The sequence below is a fragment of the Pleurodeles waltl genome, chromosome 12 (assembly GCF_031143425.1).
Source record: "Pleurodeles waltl isolate 20211129_DDA chromosome 12, aPleWal1.hap1.20221129, whole genome shotgun sequence".
In the NCBI taxonomy this organism is placed as follows: domain Eukaryota; kingdom Metazoa; phylum Chordata; class Amphibia; order Caudata; family Salamandridae; genus Pleurodeles; species Pleurodeles waltl.
Window position 1 is genome coordinate 241,836,965 of NC_090451.1, and position 23,627 is coordinate 241,860,591.

At 46.8% G+C, this 23,627-nt stretch overlaps 1 pseudogene; it reads right to left on the reverse strand.

The window, feature by feature from the left end:
• The window catches only part of LOC138267116 (cytochrome P450 2J2-like), a 65,370-nt pseudogene that overhangs the window by 30,208 nt on the left and 11,535 nt on the right, over positions 1–23,627 (reverse strand).

The window sequence follows — 23,627 nt, forward strand, 5'->3', positions numbered from 1 at the left end:
AGAAGGCTTCCAAAAACGTTAGGCCAGCCAGGAGTTGTAAAAACAATGGCATGACCAGAAGGCTGTGCTTACTGTGTATCAGCCAGGACAGAAAGTGTGGGTCCTGGAGCCTATGGTTCCTAGGGCACTCCAAGACACAAGGAGTGGACCACGCACTATTGTGGAGAAAAAGGGTGAGGTCACCTCCTTGGTGGATCTAGGCACTCTTAGAAGCCCCCACAGGGTGCTTCATTTAAACCGCCTGAAACCATACTATGACAGATTTGACATGACCTTGCTCATGGCAACTGATGAGGGACAGGAAGAAGAGTGACCATCTCCCTGACCTCTTCTCCCACAATACAGTTGGTGACTCAGTAGATGGGGCTGTGCTTGCAGACTGCCTCTCTGAGTCAAAAAAAGATGACTGCAGAATCCTCCTGGGACAGTTCTCTGAATGGTCCCCCTGAACCCTGGTTCAACTATATGGTGTGACCACACCATTGTCACAGGTGACAGCTTGCCTATTAAAAGTAAAATGTACAGGCAGCCAGATCATATCAGCGAGTGCATCAAATCTGAGGTGCAAAATATGTTGTACCTGGGAGGCATCTAACAACCCCTGAGCTAGTCCTGTAGTTCTTGTCCCAAAACCACACTCCCAAAACGGTAAAAAAAAGAGATTATGCTTTGTGTGGACTACAGGAGTCTCAATACAGTGACTAAAACAGATGCTCATCCTATCCCAAGGACAGATGAGCTCATAGATACACACTGGCTTCTACCAAGTATCTGAGCACTTTTGACCTGACTGCTGGCTACTGGCAGATCACGTTTTCAGAAGATGCCAAACCAAAAACTACACTCTCCACTCCTAGTGGGCACTATCACTTCACAGTGATGCCCTTTGAACTAAAGATTGCACCTGCCAAATTACAGAGGTTGGTGAACAAAGTTCTCCAAGGCCTGGAAAGCTTCAGTGCAGCTTATCTTGATGATATAGTGGTCTTTAGCTCCACCTGGGAGGATCGCTTGGTCCACCTTAGGAATGTGTTGGAGGCTCTGCTGAAAGCAGACCTCAAAGTGCCAAATAGGACAGGGATAAGTGGTTTATCTGGGCTACCTTGTAGGTGGAGGCCAGATCCAACCACTACAGGCCAGAATCCAGACCATTCTAGATTGGAATGCCCCCACCACACAAACCCAAGTCAGGGCCTTCCAAGTCCTGACAGGGTACTACAGGAGGTTCATTAAGAACCATGACTTCATTGTAGCCCCCTTAAATGACCTCACCTCTAAAAAGATGCCCAAGAAGGTTTTGTGGACAGCTAGATGGCAAAAAGCATTTGATGACATTAAACAGGCCATGTGCTCTGCTCCTATATTAAGATGCCCTGACTACTCCAAGCAATTTATTGTGCAGACAGATGCTTCTGGTGTAGAGATAGGGGCAGTACTATCTCAGCTGTATGAAGATTGGCAGGATCAACCTGTTGCCTTCATTAGCAGAAGGTTGACACCCAGGGAAAAGTGTTGGTCAGCCATAGAGAGGGAGGCCTTTGCTGTGGTCTGGGCTTTGCGGAAGCTGAGGCCATACTTATTTGGAACTCACTTCCCAGTTCAAACAGACCACAAGCCCTTCCTATGGTTAAAACAGATGAAATGTGAAAATCCCCCATAGCCCTAGAGGGAATGGACTATATAGTGGAACATAGACCTGGGAGTAACCACTCCAATGCAGATGGACTCTCTAGATATTTCCACGTAGACAATGAAGACTCAACTGACCCAGGTTAGTCTTATTGTCCTTCGTTTAAGGTGGGTGGAGGGGTGGGGGCCTATGTAGGGAAGTACCCTCTTTTTGGCATGGTTATCCCCACTTTTTGCCTACTGTCAACTGCGTTCTGACTGTTCACCGGGATGCTGCTAACCAGGACCTTGGTGACTGTGCTCTCTCCCTCTAAATTTGGTTCCTTAGGACTTTGCACAACCTACAGTTGGCATACTGGTGCCCCCATTTAAGTCCCTAGTATATGGTTAGGTATCCAGGGCATTGGGACACCAGAGGTTCCCCGTGGGCTGCAGCATGTTTGAGCCACCCATGGGAGCCCCTGCAAAAGGTGTCTGCAGGCCTGCCATTGCAACCTGCGTGAAAAGGTGCATGCATCCTTCACTACAGGTCATTGCACTAGGTCACTGCAAGTCACCCTATGGTAGGCCTTCCCAGCCCAGAGGGCAGGGTGCAGGTACCTGTGTGTGAGGGCACCCCAGCATGAGCAGAGGTGCCCCTACGAACTCCAGCTCCATTTTCATGGACTTCGTAAGCGCGGGGTAGCCATATTAAGCCTCCCAAACTGGACTTGTTTGGTATCAAACATGTCGGAATCATATCCCAATACTGTTGCCAGTATTGGTTGTATAATTCCATGCACTCTGGGTGGCTCCTTAGTGGACCCCCAGCATTGGTCCTACTGGTATTATGGGGGTTTCCGGGCAGCCCAAGCTGCTACCACCAGTCAGACAGGTTTCTGCCTTCATCCAGCTTGACCAGCTCAAGCAGAGGAAGGCAGAACAAAGGATTTCCTGTGGGAGAGGAAGGTACCACCCTCCCCTTTAGAAATAGGTGTATACTATGGCCTGGGATGGGTAGCATCCCTAAGCCACTGGTATGCTTTGAAAGGCACATTTGGTGCCCTCCTTGCATAAACCAGTTTGCAGCAGTCCAGGGAAACTGGACAATGGAAAGGGAAGTGACCACTCCCCTGTCAATCACCACCCCAGGGGTGGTGCCCAGAGCTCTCCAGGTGGCCACTTAATTCTGCCATCTTGAATCCAAGGTGGACAGAGGCCCCTGGGAGCATCCGAGGGGGAAGGGCAGGCAGGTGATGTCACATCCCCCTCCTGATAGGTGGTCACCCTGCCAGGTGACCAATCCCCCTTCCTGGGCTATTTAGGGTCTACCTCTCAAGTGGGTCCTCAGATTTGACATGCAAGATTCTAGCAGGACTCCGCTACATCGTTTACTTCATCTTCTGGCCATTGGGAATGCAACTGGACCCTCAAGGAATCGAAAATCTGCAACTCCAGCGACAACTCCTCTCTGTGACATTGTTTCTCCGGCTCCTTCCAGCAACTGCTAATACTTCCCTGGCTGTGCATCCTCCGAAGCCAACGAGTCATCAGCCTGCACAAGAAGTAAGAAGGAATCTCCCTTGGAGTGAACGAGTCACTCCCCTGTGTCCCCAGGCACCAACTACAACACCTACCGGCTGCGTGGATCCTCTCTTCTTCGGAATTTGTGGGGACCCTGCATCACCGGTGGTGGTCTGGAGTGGTCTACTTGGTCCTCTCTGCCAGCTCTCTAACTTGGGAGACAGTTAGCCCTTGCCTCTCCTTGCAGGACAGAACCCCTGTGCACCACAACCCTTTCAGCTACCAAGGCTTGTTTGTGCCTCCTCCAAAGGATCTTTAGGCTCTGTATAGCGCAGGCCTCCATCACTCTTACCTGCTGCTCCAGCGACATGGGACTCTTCTCCAACTGTGCTGAGTGGGCCTCACTGTGACTCCTGTGCCTGCTGCCCATGGGTAGCCTGGGGGGCTGCCTCCTCTTCTTGTGACTCTCCCATCTGCTGAGGGTCACCTCAGACTTCCCTCCTTGGGTCGAGTCCCCTGGGCCTTGCTGGTCCTCTTCAGCCTTGCAAAACATCCTTCTCTGACTCTAGCATTTGCCAAGGCTTGTTGGTGGTTTTCCAGCACCACTGACTGACTGCATCACGACCGTCGACATGGGACATCACTTGCATAACTTCTGAACTCCTCTTCTGCTCCTGTGCTGCACTTCTGATTTTCTTCATCCACCATCGACCTAGTCCTGCATCCACAGAAGGGTGGGTAGTGGCTCCTGCCACAACTGGACACTCCAACTCGAACTGGACTGGGTCCCCTTCTTTTGCACATCCTCTTCTGTCAGGATCCACTTTTGGTTTCTTCCAGTCTTGTCTGGGTCTTGCACAGTCCTTTTCCAAATTGTTTCTGTGGGTTTGAGGGAAAACCAGGAACTTACCTCTCCTCCCCTAGTCGCCAGGGGGCAACCTGGTACTTACCTTGTGGGGTTCCTAGTTCCTCCAGCTCCCCTCTACTGATTCCACTTCCTTGGGTGTGGAACTGCCTTTCACATTCCACTTACTTAGTATATGGTTTAGTCTCCCCCCTAGGGCCTTCACTATTTACTATTGTTTTACTATTTGCTATTGCTTTCTATGCTAATCATTGACATCTAATGTATACATAATAGTGTGTTTACTTACCCCCCTATTGGAGTATTGCCTATTCAGTATTTTATTATTTGTGTTACTATACTGAAGTACCTTTATTTTTGTAACACTGTGTGGTTCTTTCATGTGTGTAAGTGTTGTGTGACTGTAGTGGTATTACATAAGCTTTGCATGTCTCCTAGTTAAGTCTTGGCTGCTCATCCACTGCTACCTCTAGAGAGCATAGCTTCCTAGACACTGTCTACACCTCACTAATAGGGGAATACCTGGACCCGATATAAGGTGATAATACCATGTGTGCTCACCACACCAGGCCAACTTCCTACACTCACCACCACAAAACAACTGTCCAAGGCAGCTGGACCCCTCAGCACCACGGGCACACATAAATTACCTGGAGATTCAAGCCATCAGACTAACCCTGCTACAGGGAAAACTGTGCTATTAAAGACAGAGAACATGACAGCCATGTTCTACATTCAGAATCAGGGTTCCATCCATTCTTCTCAGCTTTCTGCGCAGGTCCCAACAAATTTGGCACAGGGCAGTTTGTTTCAACATTCACCTGTTGGGGGAACATCTCTCGGAAGAGGAGAACATCTATTGTGGGGTCCCCAATATACAATGAAGCTAAAGCACCCGTGAAAGGAATTCTCACAGTTAGAGTACCAGGGCATAATTGAACCGTGTGTCTCACCAATGAACAATCCATTATTCCCTGTAACTAAATCTGACCATTCATACACAATAGTCTTAGACTACAGACATTTAAACAGTCATTCATGCACATTTGCTATACAAAATGCACACAGCACTTATGAACAAGATAGTGTGCAAAAAATACAAAACAACCCTGGATATTTCCAATGTTTTTTTCTGCCAAAATATAGTGCCTGAAAGTAAGGACTTAACAAGTTCCAGCGCTTTAGGCTCTCAGAAAAATGTTTGCGGACTCCCACAAGGGTAAAAGAAAATTCCAGGACTGTTTTCAGCTTGTGTAACATCTATTTTACATGGCATTGACCCTGAGGGGTTGTCCAACGTGGATGATATCTAGCTTGCAGATGACGACCTCATGCAACACATAATATGGGTAGCCCGATTTGTTGTGGGATTTGCCAAATTCAGCTACAATTTCAATTAATAAAAAATAAAAATGAAAATAGCCTTCTTTAGTGTCTCTTTTTGGGATATGAATTATTAGATGAAGGCAAGAGCCTTGCGCCCCAATTTTTTTTAAAATTGCGCACAACTACAACCTCCAAACACCATCAAAAAGACAGTCTTTGTTGGGCCTTTAAAATGTTGGAAGAGTATACATTCCAGATTATGCACAACGCAGTAAACTTTTATATGACTTGATACGTCCTGACCTTTCCAGCAAATAATGGACAATCAAACACATGCGTTCTCAGGGCATTACAGCAAGACATGCTTGAAGCTAAATACCTACACACAAGGGACAACAAAAAACATTTGGTCATCAGAGTAATTGCTGGTGCCATTGGTTTCACCTACGTAACATTCATTGAGGGTGAGACCGTCCCAATTGCACACAAATCACATCTATACTCTACAGCAGAACAATGCTTTGCTTCCACTGAGAAAATTCTCACTGCTGTTCAGATGGCTGTCATTAAAGAGAGACCTCTGGCCCAGGGGAAACATATTATTGTGGTATCCCAGCCCTTGCCGACCAAAGCTAGCGTTCCTAATGCTAAAGCATTACATCCACGTTGGATTCATTGTGCAATGTCTCTGACATCCACTTATGCTGACTCTACGTTTGACTCAAAATTACAAACTCAAGAATTTTTGCAATAAAAACTTGAATACCCAGTTCCAAACACATTGCCTATTGAACAATATCAAACAACTATGTACACTGATGGTTCAGCCCAACCAGCTACAGGCACAAAACATCAATACTCCGTTGCTTGCGCAGGCGTGAGTGGCTACATGAAGGATGGTGAATTCCATCCACAACACACTTACATGCAGACCTTAGGGGACTGCACTGCACAATTAGCAGAGCTCAAGGCTCTGGTGATGGCACTGGAACACGCGGATCCTGAGCAGCTGATGCTGACTGTATGTGATTCATACTATTGGTTCTAGCCCTTCAATGAATATCTGCATTACTGGCGCCAAAATGGGTTCAGAGATTCAAAAGGAAACACCATTAAACACAGACTTCTACGGGGAAAAGTAGTGTATCTGAAGGAAACGCTACCTAGTGTCCATGTTGTACATACACTGGGACCAGCGTGTTGAATACTGTTGACTGAGGAAGCATCCAAATCAGCAGTAGCTACGGCTTCTGTTGCTGCAGTAACTCGTTCAAGAACGAAATTGGATGCTGATGGCTGCTGTGAATGCCTCGTCTGACGGCCCGCCCTTGCCAAAGGCATATCATGTCAAATATTCCTACCACATATCATGCCTCAAAACAACTCTAGTGGTAATACCACAGGTGGGTAATCATGTGATTCCCAATAAACATCAAAGACCAGAATTGATCAAAGCAGTGCAGGAGGGAATTGCTTCTGCCAATGCTGGCGTGTTGGCTACAACATCATTGTTACAAGCACGTTGCTGGTGGCCAGCTCTCTACAAACAGACCAAGCAGTATGTCCTTTGTTGTGAGATCTATCAACAAATAAAAGGCTCCACCGTCAAACGCCCACCGCAGACACCCCTTCTAATTTCAATTACTTGGACTGTGGTCTCTTGACACCTGACAGTGCATACAAATATATTTTAGTCGCTGTTGACTCATGCACCAGATATCTATGGGTTTGACCACAATGGTTGGCTCACGCTTGAACTATTATAAAAAATGTGCAAGTCTTTATCAGTACATATGCTGTTGCGGCTTTCCACTCGGGCTTTCAGGGACGCCATGGCTTCGTTAAAGGTCCAACTGCATTATTTGTCTCCATTTCATCCTGGGGGAAACAGTGTTGTGGAGCGCAGAAACCCGGATTTAAAGCAATCCTTAACAGCCAGCGTATTAGGCACGGTTCGTAGTTGGCTTACACACCTGTATGGAGTCCAGAGAGCACTTAATAATCTTCCCAGAAGGTCCCTGGGGGAGGGGAAAGCGGGGGGCAACCTCATACGAATGCCTGTTTGGAACACAAATGTATGTTCCAGATCTTGATGGTCTTGGCACGGAGGTGGCAGATACACCTTTTGACTTAAACAAAGGTGTCACGTTCTTTCAGGACTAACAACAGTTCTGTGACGACAATGCATCTCCCAGTGCCGGTAAGGGATGTACCAAAAACATCTACCGGCTGGATTCCCAAAGTTGGGGATCTAGTGCTTGAAAACATTGCAGTGAAAAAGGAGTTTGGTCCTTCCTATTGTGTACCAGCTCCACTCCTCAGAATACACAGTACCAGAACTGTCATTATACTACTGCTGCCTGGTTCTAAAGGAAATCGCTTTGTCTCTATTGACAATGTCAGGCTACACCATATGGCCGATCCTGCACAGCAGACTTGGTGAATCCCTCTCACTACAGTCCAGGATGTTCCTCTACAGGTTTTAAAGAGCAACGCTGATACCTCTCCGAGCTTGGGGAGGGTGAAAAATGATCTTTCATTATTCCCACTAACTTCTTCTGCGACAAGCAACATCAACATTATTGAGTGATTCTACTCAAATTCTTCAAAAACATATGGTATAATCTACTATGATCCACTGAGGGAGACTTCTGCTAGCTCTCCTCCTTCAAACATGGTTAATGTTTTTGCACGAACTTCTTTCTGGATATTTTGCCGACATCAATGACACTTTCACTGACTCATCTGCCTCTACTGCAACAGAACTGTCAAGAGCACGTAAGCTGATCATTTGGCTCAAAATTTACTATTGTATTCTTCCCAGGAACTATCTATGGCTTTTCTTTACCTGTACTTGACATCCTCCTTTGGATTGGGTTTGTCATTGTTTTCTTTTTACTAATACATGGTCATAGCCTTCCTGAAAGCTCTACAGTTGAACTGGTGGATGAGGTCTTAAAACCAACTTTTTCTTCTCACAAGGTCCACAGAGACATTTCTCTAGTGAACATTTCCGCTGTACCAATTCCTGATGGGATTGTTTGGGATAAAGTATCATTTGATATATATACGGCCCAATGGAGGCCATTCAAATTCCTTATGTTTTTAAACTTTCCATGAACGATGTTATAACACCCCGAGTTGTTTCTGATGATTGGGATGTAAAAACAGTTGATTCTATGATGACTGATCCGCAATATTTCATTGGATTTGAAAGTGAGGATGTGTATCGATCCAAAGAGAATTATGGAGATATGTTCTGTTATCATTATTATGGACACCATTTCATTCACAGAGCAAGTACCCCAAAGACTATTTTAAATTTTACACATTGGGAACTTTGTCTGACTCTGCCGGGGGGAGTTCCAAAACATATACTGAAACGTTTGCCTATTTCTCTGGCCACAATGTTAAAAATGCTGAGTCATATTATTTTAAATTGCCAGTAATGGAAAGTAAACACATTATTGACTGATACAAAATTAATTTATTCAGATTCCTTTGTTTCCCGGTTAGCTATAGAAGCCTATGAATATTGGTTGAAGTCGATAGACTTAAAAAGTGTGTGGGGAACTAAATATTGGCAAATAGGGGGGGAAGGAAGCTTTATTTAGAGCATGCTTGATTCCTGTTCAAATGCTATTTTTTAAATTAAACTGTACAACAGACAAGTTGTTTAGGCTTGGCAAAAATTAAGGATTTGAATGCGCCCAGTATTCCTGCCCCTGCCAATTTTACAAATGGCAAAAGTACATAGATGCATCCAAAGATCGGCTCGATGGGTAGGTCCAGAATGGAACATTTAACACATCACTTTCACGTCCTGGTTGGTGGTTACTGTGGCCAGTGGACACCAATGGGTGCCATACATGTTTTGCAGACTCCACGTGGGGGTTTAGAACAAGTAAGCTAGACCCTTGCTATATCTCAACGGAACACTCAGGTATATTAATAACATATAGAGTGTATGGAAATTATGCCAGCAATGGTTGAAAAGTTCATCACTTGATGCTGTTTAAGAATACCTCAGTCTCCTGTCTAACAAATCTGCAGAATTTCCTCTTAGGCCCCAGAAGACAACACAGAAAGCGGTTCTTATATGCAGTATATAACAAGATTTCGGAACTTTCTCAACAAGAAGCTGCTGCCTGGTTAAGGCAAACAGATCAGGAAAATTTACAGAATGCATTAGCCATTGTAGATAATGGTATTAACACCTTGTCTGACCGGATGTACACATTGGCCCTCATTCTGACCCTGGCGGTCGGCGGAGAGGCGGCGGTCGGACCACGAACAGACCAGCGGTCAAAAAAATTGCATTCTGACCGCGGCGGTCCCCGCCGCGATCGACTGCCATTTCCCCACTCCGACCGCCACGGCGGTCATGACCGCCGGGCTGGAGTTTGCGCACTCCGGCCCGGCGGTCGTCCCAAGACCGCCAACGGTATCATGACCCTGCTTACCGCCGCGGTTTCTGGCGGTCGGGAACCGCCATGCGAACCATGGCGGTAGGCACTATCGGGCCAGGGAATTCCTTCCCTGGCACTGATAGGGGTCTCCCCCACCCCCCACTACCCCCCACGAGTCCTCCCCCCACACCCTCCACCCCCCTGCCACCACCCAGAGGTGGTACGAACCCCCTCCCCACCCCCACCCCCGACATGCACATACATGCACCCCGACATGCACACACCCCCTACACACACACATGCACAACGGGGACACATACCCGCACACATACATGCAGACATGCGCACCCGCCGAACTGCACACATTACCCATAGACACAGCAGCACCCCCCGCCCGCATACACGCACTCACACACCCCCTCTACACACTCACACGCACACCCCCATGCACGCACACATCACACAACACCCCCCCACCCCCTCCCCTAACGGACGATCAACTTACCTTGTGCGTTGGTCCTCCGGGAGGCGACGGGAGCCATGGGGAGGTGACCGCCAACAGAACACCGCCAACAGAAGACCACCACACAAATATGTGGGTCGTAATTCTGTGGGCGGTGTTCTGCTGGCGTGGCGGTGGAGGTTGACCAGTCTCCACTTTCCCGCCGACCGCCAGTGTGGCTGCTGGCGGTTTCACGGCGGAACGCTCCCAGCGGTCGGAATACGCACAGCGGCATACCGCCGCGGTCGGCGGTCTTCACCGCGGCGGTAACTCGGCGGTCTTGCGAAAAGGCCGCCAAGGTCAGAATGAGGGCCATTGTCTCTTCTGCAATAGACACAGTACAGAGCAACATGTCATCTTTACTGAATGGACTGTCAGCTAAGGTCCATTATGCAGTTAGGTTGGACACTACAAACATTGAAAGCAGGTCGCACTCCTGGCAACACATTAGCGCAAGGGATACATTTTCAACATTTAATTTAACGTGACAACAACAAATAATGGCTAAGAAGAAAGCGACTTATGTCATGCTAAATATCGAGACATTAGAAAAGTTGTCTTTTACTGTGACTGAAATAACATCTGCTGAGTGGTTGATACACGGGGTTATTAATGTGCCTATTTCAACACTTCAAGTCACATCCTGCTTGAGACACATTCCAATAGGCAGATATGAAAGGCTGGGAGATAGTTACATACATGAGGTGTGGAAGCTTCCCTTTTCATACAAATGTTTCAATGGCATGTAAGAAGACTTTCTTAGCAACAGTAAATGCAAGACTTCTGTGAGCCATTTGATGGTTTGTAAGCAGCTGTCCTTGCACAGGTGTGTAATGCCGCAGCGGCGAACTTGGCTTGCTATCTGAAGGGAGTTCCGGTCCCCTTGATTAGACCTGCGTTCCAGGTGCTCTCAAACAGTAACTATGTGCTCCTTAACAGTGAGAGTTGTTGTGGAATGCGAGCCAGAATAGCTTGTCTCGTTTTGGTCTCCCAAATTGTCACCTGTTGTGGGAGTGTCCTTTTCCCCTCTTCACAACAAAGGGAAGTAGCAGAGCTTTGGCCTCATATTGCTACTTCAGATGTGAATTTTGACATGTTGAGTGGACTCAAGGCTTTATTGTTTTAAAACCATGTGGTGCTTACATCTGCGCGTGAGACCTATGCGCTTCAAGTTGCAAGGTCATCTGCAGGGATTCAGTCACTTTTAAGAGCAAACTTTCCGAGACACTTTGGTAAACTTGTGGGATGAATATGTAACGCGTCCAGTACTACTGGAATTTCGCATTTCTTAAAGGCTGTTGGTTCTGGTTTTGTTCACACCTTTTCCTCTATATTTGGCTTAATACCTTCAGCCATACACTCAATATTTTTTGATGTTTTGGGGGGATTTCCGATTACTTTGGCTATAATAGGTAGCATTCTGCTGTTGCTATTTTTTCTGTGCAATGCTGTCCCTTCAAAACAAGGAGGACTGAAAACGTTTTCACACTCACAACTGTGTCGCAAATGTATTATGCAGTATTTCAGAGCACCACTCCTAAAAGAACTGGAGTGCGACTGGTCAGACCGATTATTGATTGTGTGCAGCCGGTGTTTCGATGCCTTTGGTGCCTTTTCGAATGTGCACTGAAAGTTTGTCTTTCTACACAGCATTTACTTTCATTGGATGCTGATCTGTTGATGTTCTCGTTGAGGGCTCATTACCAGACATGCTCGTCGAGGGTGCATTTGCTCTGGGAAGCTGTCGTGGATAATGGAGCTGTTAACTCACCATTGGGTACACCACAGAATGCTGCTGCCTCAGCTGAAGCTCAGGCTTTGGAACACAAGTGCTCTATGGTTTTCCTTGGCACCGATTTGGATATTTTGTCTACCTGCCGAAATGGAACATTTGCTGGCTTCAATTGTCCCAGATATAATTGGCGATTTAAAAAAGGACATTGACTTTTGAATTCATTTTTTTTTTTTTTTTGTCACTACTAATGTTTTAAATTGCCCTTTTTTCCGGTCCAGGGAGGACCTTGCTTGTCAGTTTGGGCTGGACTGTTCCCATGAAGAACAGGGTCAAGACTGATTTGCATATGGCTGGCTCCAAGCTGGATCGGTAAGGTGAGCAAAAGAGCGATGGATTATACCCAGATCTCCGACTGGGGGTGAGTGTTTGCATTGTTCAGCACTCCGTCCATCATCCTTTTGTGTTCCCAAATAGGAAGGCCCAAACCTTATATTCTAAGGACAATGGAAATAGAACATGCTCCCTTTCATAGACAGCACCAAAATTAAAAATAACTCTTTCAGGAAGAAATGAAAAAAACATTCTCTGAACAGTCCCTTCTCCTGAGGCTTTTCTAAATGTTTAGTTGCATTCTACATGTGCCATCACTAAGCCCCAACCAACACTTAGCCAGTATATCAAACAAGCACTTGCAATGCCAATAGGTCTGGCTTTAAAGGAACGTTGTATGGTAATGTGAAGCACTATAAGTAAATAGCATGGGAAAAGATATGTATTTGTGTGGATGCAAAGAACTGTAGAATGATATGTGTAGGTTAAAACGTCAGGTGAGAGTTGCACCGTCAATCCAGACCTAAATATTTTTGTCGGTTAAGACTGCCCTCCTCCCATTTATGCCTCTGCAGGGTAAAAAAAACACATAGATTATTTAGTTATTTAAGCCAATATACTAGCGTTCCAATGGCTTGTGTGTGTCCCTGAAATTTCAGGCTTAGGCAGCTGGATAAATAAACAAAATGATCCTGTGTGGAAGGCAAGCTGTCTTTTTTTGGACATACACAACTTCTGCCCGATCAAAACATGTACTCCTGGCTCCCAATGTTTGGGCAGGGCCAAAGGCCCTCTTTGGTAAGGATCACATAATTGTCTGGCAACAGCTACCCTGTAAAGCCAGACCACAGAGACTCCTTAATCAAATGAAAAATAATTCTGAAACTGCTCACCAAGTGGCTCTGTCAGTTTCTTTGTCTCAGCCAAACAGTCATTGTCAGCAAATGCATTCCCAGAAACAAGAGACATATTACTTATTGAATACTAAATTAAAATGTCCACTTATATCATGATAATTAAATGCACTGTGGGTTTCTACTGTTCCATCATGACTAACAATCCTTCTGCACTTTAATCTCATCTGCAGTTTCATCTATGTAAAACCACAGATTCCGGGTGAAGCCATATGGTGACAAGATTAGAAGTCAGACTCAAAACACAATGGACCAACAACCATGTAGGACACTCATGGGTCCTGGCCCCTTACCTTGTCCATTTCAAGCAAGTAGGCATCAATGTAGTCCTTTGGGTTCTCAGCATCAAGTGTTTGTCTGTGCTCCTGGATGGTCTTGTCAATGAACTGGAATATTTCACAAGCATTGTCCAATATTTTCTGGTGTGGCCCAGGAAAGGGTCTCAAAAAAGGGCACATATTGACCATCTGAAAGTACACAACAGAATGCTAAAAGAATACAGAGGTTGTCCTAAACTCACAGCTTTCAAAATCCTCATATGTCCTTCTCAATATTTTCTGCCAGTCTGAGGGCTGTTCCAAACACAAGTCACTCTTAGGTGGCCTGTAGTAAACAACCTTTCCTTATGTTAATCTACGCACTTCATTGTTGTACGTTTTTTGCCTCTCTATCAAAGTGTCCATTCTCAGGTGAAAACCCTTGGTAAAGGGCTGCAAAAGGGTACCTACTGTGCATATCATAGGATAAATTTGAACAGACATATGCCTTCACATCTCTTCAACACTCTGTTAGCCACCTTAGACCTACCATTTTACAAAACTGTGTAATTTGGTGCATTAATGAAATTGGCTGACATAGAACAAAACAAGAATACAACCGGCGAAAGGGTGACAATCTTCTGTCCTAGTAAAATGGTATCAAACGGACACCTTAAGAGAACATGTCTCCTACTACACATTACAGGAAATAGTTTCTCAAATTTTTATGTATTTCTTGCAGTGAAATAAAGATACTTTGGTAGAAATAAAACACTGTGGTTCTTGGCCTTACCTGAGCAGCCAACCCGCCAGCCAGCCGAACGTTGTTACTAACTAGATGAAGAAGATACTGGAATTTGGCATCGCTGTACTCAAACCGATTTCCAAAGACGAGTGAGCAAATTATGTTGGAGACAGCATTGGTTACTTTGAACTGAGGATCAAATGGCTGACCTGAAGACAAAGTATTGGAAAGGAGTGTTCAACACTGGAAAGTTAGAGTGCCTCTAACCTACATAAAGGATTACTTTGATGTTAACTCATACAGATAGTGCACCATGAAGGAGCAATTCAAGCCAAATAATTGGTGTATATGAGTCTCCAATGCCAGCATAAAGCACCTGACACCAGCAAAGAGACTCTCAAACACATAAGGAGGCACCAATCATGACAAAGGTACCCTGGGACAAGCAAAGAACCCCAGGAGACAAAAAAGAACCCCAGCACAGAACAAATAACCCCCACCTCATCAGTTTTCCACAGAAACAGCAAATAACACCACTATCACCAGCAAATAGAGATTTCAACACCGCAAAAAGAAACCACCACCATTTAAGAAACCCCACCACTATCTAAGAGCATCCAGCACCACTATATGACCCAACAAAGAGCCCCCAATACCAGCAATTGGTCTTTGTTGCCAGAAATGAGCGCCTGTAATCAGTTACATCCACCAAATACTCTACAAGTTAAGAAACTATGCGCCCAATATAGAGTCTGACCCAAACAAAATATCTGCCCCTCAAAAGAAAACCTTCAGTAAAGCCTCTTCGGCACCAGAAGAGACTCATACCACATCAGACAAGAGCTACTTTCAACACCAAATGGCCCATGGTCAGCAAGGAGACCCAGAAACTAGCAGTTAAGCTACTCTCCAGCATATGGTGGTCCAGTCACCATTTGAGAGGCCGCAGGGTTACAGCTGCCAACAGGGGGCACCGGCAACCAAAAAGAGGACAAAGTTGCGGAATGTCCAAGGAATGACCATCATATCTTACGCAGACGAAACCCAGCTCAACCTCTCACTATCAGAATACCCCCTCCAGCACAAGGGCCAACTTCTGCAGGTGTATGACGGACATCGCCGACTGGATGAAAAACAACTGCCTGAAACTCAACAGAGACAAAAACGGAAGTGCTGATCTTTGGGAACAACACCTCCCCATGGAAAGATTCTTGGCGGACTTCCGAACCAGGACCCCCACCCACTCCGACAGACGACTCATGCAACCTTGGCATTATCCTGGACAGCAAGCTTACCATGAAAAAGCAGATCAACGCAGTCTCCTCCGCCTGCTTCCTCATTCCTTGCATGCTCTGTAAGATTTTCATATGTTTCCTCAACCGTCTCTCAGGTTCTAGCCACCAGTCTGGTGGAATGCAGCAACGTACTCTATGTAGGAATCACCATGCACCTCCTAAGGAGACTACAGAATACAGCAGCCAGACTCATCCTCAACCTCCCCAAATGGACCCACAAACCCTCGCCACCCATCCTCCCCCTCCCCCTCTGCCCCCCCCTCACCCCCTGGCACAAGAAGCTCCACTGGCTGCCGATTCCGAAGAGATGCCAATTTAAAATTCTGATTCACTCCTACAAAGCCCTTCACAATCAAGGACCAGCATACATCAACCACTGCTTAAACCCTCCAGACACCTGAGCTCTGCTTCCCTCGTCCTCGCACTCATCCCCTGCATCCACACAAGCAACAGTGGAGGATGCCCCTTCTCCTACCTCACCGTGAAATCCTGGAACAACCCCACCCTGCTTTATCTACGGACCTTAACACTCTCTTGTGGAATTAAAAAAAGGACTAAAGACCTTGCTGTTCAACTGAGCCCCCTCAGCAGCACCTAGATACCCTTGTGGGTGATTAGCAGCACTCTAATAAATCCTGGTTTTGTTTATTTGACAGAGAGCCCTAGTGACCAGTAAAAATGCTACCTAAACAAAGGCAAAGTTGTCCTACCCTTTGTTTCTTGAAAGGCCTGGATCAGGAATGTTGATTCCTCGGATATCCGTGCTTCTATGCTCTTCTTCCCCAAGCCAAAATTTCGAAGAGTCAGCAGAGTAAATCTACGTTGTTGTTTCCAAGAAGGTCCATACGGGGCAGTCAGTATCCCTGAAAAACAAAATATATATTGTTTTTGTAGGAAGCTGGCCTAGTGTGTAGTGGGTACCTTGGGAACTTACACCTTATACCAGGTCCAGTTATCCCTTATTAGTGAAATGTAGTGTTCTAGCAGCTTAGGCTGATAGAGGTAGCTATAGCAGAACAGCTTAGGCTGAACTAGGAGACATGCAAAGCTCCTGCAACAGCACTTATAGTTACACAGTACTTATACACAAGTAAAGACAATACTCTGTGTTACCAAAAATAAAGGTATCTTCATTTGGGCGACACAGTACCGAACATATCTTAGAGGCAATACTCCTTCTGGAGGTAAGTATTATCATGTGGTCAGATATGTCCAGAACAGACATAGTAGTGTACTTGTGAATCCCTGCCTATGACCATTCCCAGTCCATCTGATTAAGAACACTAATCTATGAGCATGGACATTTCCAGCAGCATGTAATCTGCCTTTTGGCAAGAACAGGTGCTAAGTCAACAAATCTGACTACAGTCTTGCACGTTTTAGGACAAGGGTAGAGTCACAAAATGCAATGTTCAGATGTATCCCAATGCAGAGACCCCATCAGTGTACTAAGTGAGTACTAAATGCATTTCCAGGGGGATACTAGCACGGGATAGGACCACACCATGTGTAGTAAGTCTGCCTCCTCAGCTCGGCAGCGCGGACAGGAAGGAGAGGCGGCAGGGAAATGCTGTTAAATATGCCCTATGGAATAAAGGGAAATTAATAAATATAGAAGTTGTATTCCGAAGTATAATGCTGTGATATGCTATAAGAAACCTCCATTTCTTATCATGAAAAGTGTGATTACGGTCTAATTCCCAGCTGGCCTGCAACGGGAGCAGTGCAGTATGAAAATGCGCTTGAAGCCCCTTGCAGAGCCACTTGACCAGATACCTGACAGTACCCATTTCATGCACAGTCTTAATCAGTGTATGCATGTCTGGTTCCAGTTCTGCTGGTGACTAACGTATTTGTATATAATGTGTAATACTAGCATGTGTGAGAAAAAAGGCCCCTGGAAGCTCATGCTGCTGCATCAGTTCTTGATGCGTTAACAGTGCACCTTCACTAAACAAGTCACCCACTGTAGTGATTCCTGCTGTTTCCCATGGTAAAAGGATAGCATGCGTGAGGGTGCCCGCCGGCGTAGGTAGGCCACATAGTGGAATGTTTGGTGCATAACACATGAGGGAGGGTGAAACACGGATAGCGTATCTCCAATAGGTGATAGCATTATTAAGTAGCAATGGGAAGTTCAGAGAACATGTCACACACGGCAGCAGTAATTGTTGCAGCGTGTGTAGGAGGTTGGCTCTGTATATACTATTTCAAAGTAAGAAATAGTGTGCACAGAGTCCAAGGGTTCCCCTTAGAGGTAAGATAGTGGCAAAAAGAGATAATTCTAATGCTCTATTTTGTGGTAGTGTGGTCGAGCAGTAGGCTTATCAGAGGGTAGTGTAAAGCATTTGTTGCACACAAACAGGCAATAAATGAGGAACATAGACTCAAAGACTCACTCCAGGCCAATAGGTTTTTATATAGAAAAATATATTTTCTTCGTTTATTTTAAGAACCACAGGTTCAAGATTTACAAGTAATACTTCAAATGAAAGGTATTTCACTCAGGTACTCTAGGAACTTTGAATAATCACAATATCATGTACAGTCTTTGTAAAAATGGCAATAAGCTATTTTAAAAGTGTCCTCAGGGGGCAGACCAGGGGGATTTTGTAGGGCACCAGGGGGGATACAAGCAGGCACAGAAAGTACACCCTCAGCGGCACAGGGGCGGCCGGGTGCAGAGTGCAAACAGGCGTCTGGTTTTCGGTAGGAAGTAATGGGGAGACCCGGGGGTCTCTTCAACAATGCAGGCAGGCACGGGGGGCTCCTCAGGGTAGCCACCACCTGGGCTAGGCAGAGGATCGCCTGGGGGTCGCTTCTGCACTGGAGTTAGGTTCCTTCAGGTCCTGGGGGCTGCGGGTGCAGTGTTGGTTCCAGGCGTTGGGTCTCTTGTTACAGGCATTCGCAGTCTGGGGGAGACTCTGGATTTCCTCTGCAGGCGTCCCTGTGGGGGCTCAAGGGGGTCGTATCTGGCTACTCATGGGCTCGCAGTCGCCGGGGAGTCCTCCCTGTAGTGTTGGTTTTCCGCAGGTCGAGCCGGGGCCGTCGGGTGCAGAGTGGAAAGTCTCACGCTTCCGGCGGGAAACGAGAAGTCTTCAAAGTTGTTTCTTTGTTGCAAGAAAGTTGCAGATTGTTGAACAGGGCCGCTGTTCACAGGAGTTTCTTGGTCCTTGGTTGCAGGGCAGTCCTCCCAGGCTTCAGAGATTGCTGGTCCCTGTTGGATGCATCGCTGTTGCAGTTTTCTTTGAAGTTGGGAGACAGGCCGGTAGGGCTTGGGCCAAAGCAGTTGTCTTCTCCGTCTTCACTGCAGGGCTTCAGGTCAGCAGTCCTTCTTTTGGTTAAGGTTGCAGGAATCTAGTTTCCTAGGTTCTGGGGAGCCCCTAAATACTGAATTTAGGGGTGTGTTTAGGTCTGGGAGGGCAGCTACACCCTCCTTGTGCCTCCTCCCTGTGGGGAGGGGGGTACATCCCTAATCCTATTGGGGGAATCCGCCACTCACAAGATAGAGGATTTCTAAAAGTAAGGGTCACCTCAGCTCAGGACACCTTAGGGGCTGTCCTGACTGGTGGGTGACTCCTTGTTTTTCTCATTATCTCCTCCAGCCTTGCCGCCAAAAGTGGTGGCATTGGCCGGAGGGGCGGGCATCTCCACTAGCTGGGATGCCCTGGGGCGCTGTAACAAAAGGGGTGAGCCTTTGAGGCTCACCGCCAGGTGTTACAGTTCCTGCAGGGGGAGGTGAGAAGCACCTCCACCCAGTCCAGGCTTTGTTCCTGGCCACAGAGTGACAAAGGCACTCTCCCCATGTGGCCAGCAACATGTCTGGTGTGTGGCAGGCTGGCAGAAACTAGTCAGCCTACACTGGAAGTCGGGTATGTTTTCAGGGGGCATCTCTAAGAGGCCCTCTGGGTGTATTTTTAAAAAAATTGCACACCGGCATCAGTGTGCATTTATTGTGCTGAGAAGTTTGATACCAAACTTCCCAGTTTTCAGTGTAGCCATTATGGAACTGTGGAGTTTGTGTTTGACAAACTCCCAGACCATATACTCTTATGGCTACCCTGCACTTACAATGTCTAAGGTTTTGCTTAGACACTGTAGGGGCATAGTGCTCATGCCCCTTTGCCCTCACCTGTGGTATAGTGCACCCTGCCTTAGGGCTGTAAGGCCTGCTAGAGGGGTGACTTACCTATGCCACAGGCAGTGTGAGATTGGCATGACACTTTGAGGGGAGTGCCATGTCAACTTAGTCATTTTCTCCCCACCAGCACACACAAGCTGTGAAGCAGTATGCATGTACTGAGTGAGGGGTCCCTAGGGTGGCATAAGACATGCTGCAGCCCTTAGCCTTCCCTGGCATCAGGGCCATTGAGACCAGGGGTACCAGTTACAAGGGACTTACCTGAGTGCCAGGGTTGTGCCAATTGTGGAGACAAAGGTACAGTTTAGGGAAAGAACACTGGTGCTTGGGCCTGGTTAGCAGGGTCCCAGCACACTTTCAAGTCATAACTTAGCATCTGCAAAGGTAAAAAGTCAGGGGGTAACCATGCCCAGGAGGCATTTCTTTACAGCGTGCCTAAGCACTACATGTGCTGTGGGTAGCCAATCTCTTGTAAGTGTATCCCAGTCAATCAGTAAGACAGCCAAGGTAGCTGGGCAGCGTCGCAGTAGGATTAAAGTCTGGTGCACCCAACCCATCCTCCTTCATCAGTAGTTGTCATTTGGGCAGGCTAATATGGTGTCTCCCTGAGCCCCAAATGAGGCCAAGTAGCAAGGAGTCCAGCAACTTAAAAACTGAACCAGGGGCATACAACTGGTAAGTTCACAAAGTAATACAGTAATTTGTCCAGCATCATCATTTTTGGGAAGTGCCAAGTAGCATGTAACCGCTGTAGGTATGTTTTATGGTCTAAAATTCTTAGATGTTCCAGGAGTTCACCATACTGAATTCAAGCTTCCTACAAGTCATCCAGGTGTACAGAGTCATGTATAGATTTCTGTTCAAGGGGCCCTAAGCAAGCCTCCGTGGGCATATTTATAATTTTTGATGCAATACTGCGCAGACGCAGTTTTGCGCCAAACATTTTACCACCGGCTAGCGCCATTTCTTTGTGCCGTGCGGGCATCAAATTTATACTTTCACGCACGGCGGTGCAAACCACAGATGTGAGTAATTTATTTGGACTCAAACCAATGCGTCACGTCGTAAAGGAAAATGACGTTAACGCGGCGAAAATAACTGTGAGCCGGTTTACGATGTCGCAAACCGGATATGTGCCATTTTTTGATGCAATTGCGTCAAAAAGCGGCGCAAACACAGCAAAATGTGCCAAGGAGCTCCAAAATGGATCCCAGATGCTTGCACAGACCCCAGGAAGATGACAACAGACCAGGAACCAGCCAGGAGGACCCACACAAGGCCCAGGACAGGGAGAAGAAGAAAAGAAAGTGTTGCTTCAGTGCAGAGAAGCAGGAAATTCTGGTGAAAGAGGTGACGGAACACCAGCACCAACTGTTTGTCACCTCAAAGTTGCCAATTAGTAGGAGAGAGGCAATATGGCAACAAATTGTTGACAAGATCAACAGTGTGGCAGAAGTAGGGAGAACAATTATCGAGTGCAAGAAACGCTGGCATGACTGCAAGCACAGGACCAATGAAAAGATGTCCAGGAACAGGAAGGCAGCACTGCAGACTGGAGGTGGAGTCCAGCACCGCAGGAGGCCCTGGACCACATGGAGGAGATGGTCGCAGCCGTCATCCCTGAGGAGATTGTCACAGGGATTCAAGGACAGGACAGAGCAGACTACCAGGAGACAACACAGATGCAGAGTAAGTCGCATGGGGAATTAAAATGCACAAATGTTAACTGTAAGCAGGGGGTGTGGACATACCTACTACACAATGCATGTAAGTCATTCAGGGAGTGGCATGGGTAAAGGGGCACGGTACGGGGCTTGGGCTGTACAGAGGAAACCTGGGGCACAGTACTACACTACACCAACAAGCTTTGCATGGGGGTATGCTGCCATGCCAAGGATGTTGGAAAGGTAAAGCCAGGCCAGGAGGGTAGGGTACAACGTTAAACTGGCAGCCCATCACACGTCAGCCAGTATTCTCCCTACATTAACTAGGGCCCAATTAACAACCTCTGGCCATATCTGCAAGTGGAATGTAACACTGACAACAGTTGCCACTACCACCTCTGCTGTGTGTGCAGGTCAAGTAGCAGTAACGTCCCCATGGATCAATCACACACAAATTCGAGGGTTCAGGATGACAACTTTATCAATCCTCTGAAATCAATACAAATTTTCCAATCCTGTCAAAAGTGATTGTCCATAGTTGCTACAAACATCAGCCATTGTCATAAACATTATGAGGTACACAGCACTAATGTCATACCCATGCTGCATATGTCAGTGTCCACCGTGTGCCTGGGTCACAATAACTCCAATGACACCATGCAACATCCCAAATGTCATACTGCTCACACAACAGCATTGAGGGGGAGGACACGTGTAACTGGTTACAGAGATACACCTGCACAGTCAGAGGAGGAAAAGGAACACTGCTAGGACAATCAGTGCAATCCAATGTACCACACATTCCCCAACATCAGCAGTACACATTACCAATGCTGACATCCATATCGTGCCACAACAATGCTATACATAGTATATGCTAGATCTCAACAACATATAGGTGGATGTGAAAGATCAGAGACTGGGGCAGTTCCAGATTGTTAAGTGTGGTGCTAGTGCCATCAGAACACCCACAGCCAGTGAAAGGCCTCACCATGAGAATGGAAGTAGACGGAGGGTTGAGTAGGACAAGAAGGTGGCAATTCACAATTTTGACTGAACCTACACCTAAAGGATGTGATGCTGACAGTCCACAAACTGACCACAATACATGTGGCATGCAGGTGGGGCATAGGCCTGGGAGAATGTTAATTTTAAAGACAGGAACAATTAACAGGAACCAAGATCACAATGTAAAAATAATCGGAAGGCAGGCATGTCACATTACAAATGCCACAACACAGACACACTAATTGTACCATATCTCATTGCAGAGGACGATGGCTCTCCTGCGGATATGCCTGTCCAGGACTACCCTGATGACATGGATGATGAGCTGACAAACATCAGCCAGCAAACCCTCCAAGATGTCCTCGGAACCCTCCAGACCCCACCTTTAGTCACAAGGAGGAGCACAGAACTAGCAGCCATCACAGAGGACCCACCCACCACCCCAATTGTACGACCTGCCAGCTCCAACACAGCTGAGGACTCTGACGACCCTGGCACCAGCTTTGAGTGAACTGTAGTTGGAGTACAGCGGGAGCTGGCCAAGGAGGTGCGGTGGGGATGCATACTATGGCAGCCAGCCTCGAGGGGGTGCGTTTGTGCATGATGTCAACAGGCAGCAGCTATGCAAGGGCGAACAAAAATCTTGCAGGAACTTGAAAAAAGGTTGAAGGAAATCAGCACAGCTGTAATAGAGTTGACCCAACACCTACAACAACAATCCTGTCAATGCGTGCACGAATGCAGTATTGAACCCCTCAGGGCCGACCTGGCTGCCTACCAACGTGATGTGGCTGCTATTCTTAAGAACCAGCAGCTCCTCCTTGCTGCAGTACTGCCCTTAAGAGCCCCACAGTTGGCAGCTACCGGGATGTCTCACTCCACGTCTTCAAAGACTGAGGTGTGTGTTGCCCCTTCACAACCACCACCACCAAGGGCGGAGGAGACAACACACACATCAGGAGATGAAGACGTGGAATAGATCACCTTCACTCGTAAGAGTACCCGGTAGCACTAGTCCCTGCCACATGGCCACCTATTACCAAGGTCCTGTGCTTTGTAACATACTAGTCTTGCAACAACTGTACTCAAGCACTGTTCTTCAGCCCACTATTTATCATGTCACCCTGTCCTATGATTGTCTCTCACTACCTCACTGGCAAATCCTGCCCCTCTGCACTGTCTGACACTTCACCCCAGCATGTCCAATGACATGCCCTTTTGCACTTGTGTAGGATCACAATGGAAGATGTCACACTAATGGACTCACAATCATGGACAATGTACATATAGCACTACAGCACTTT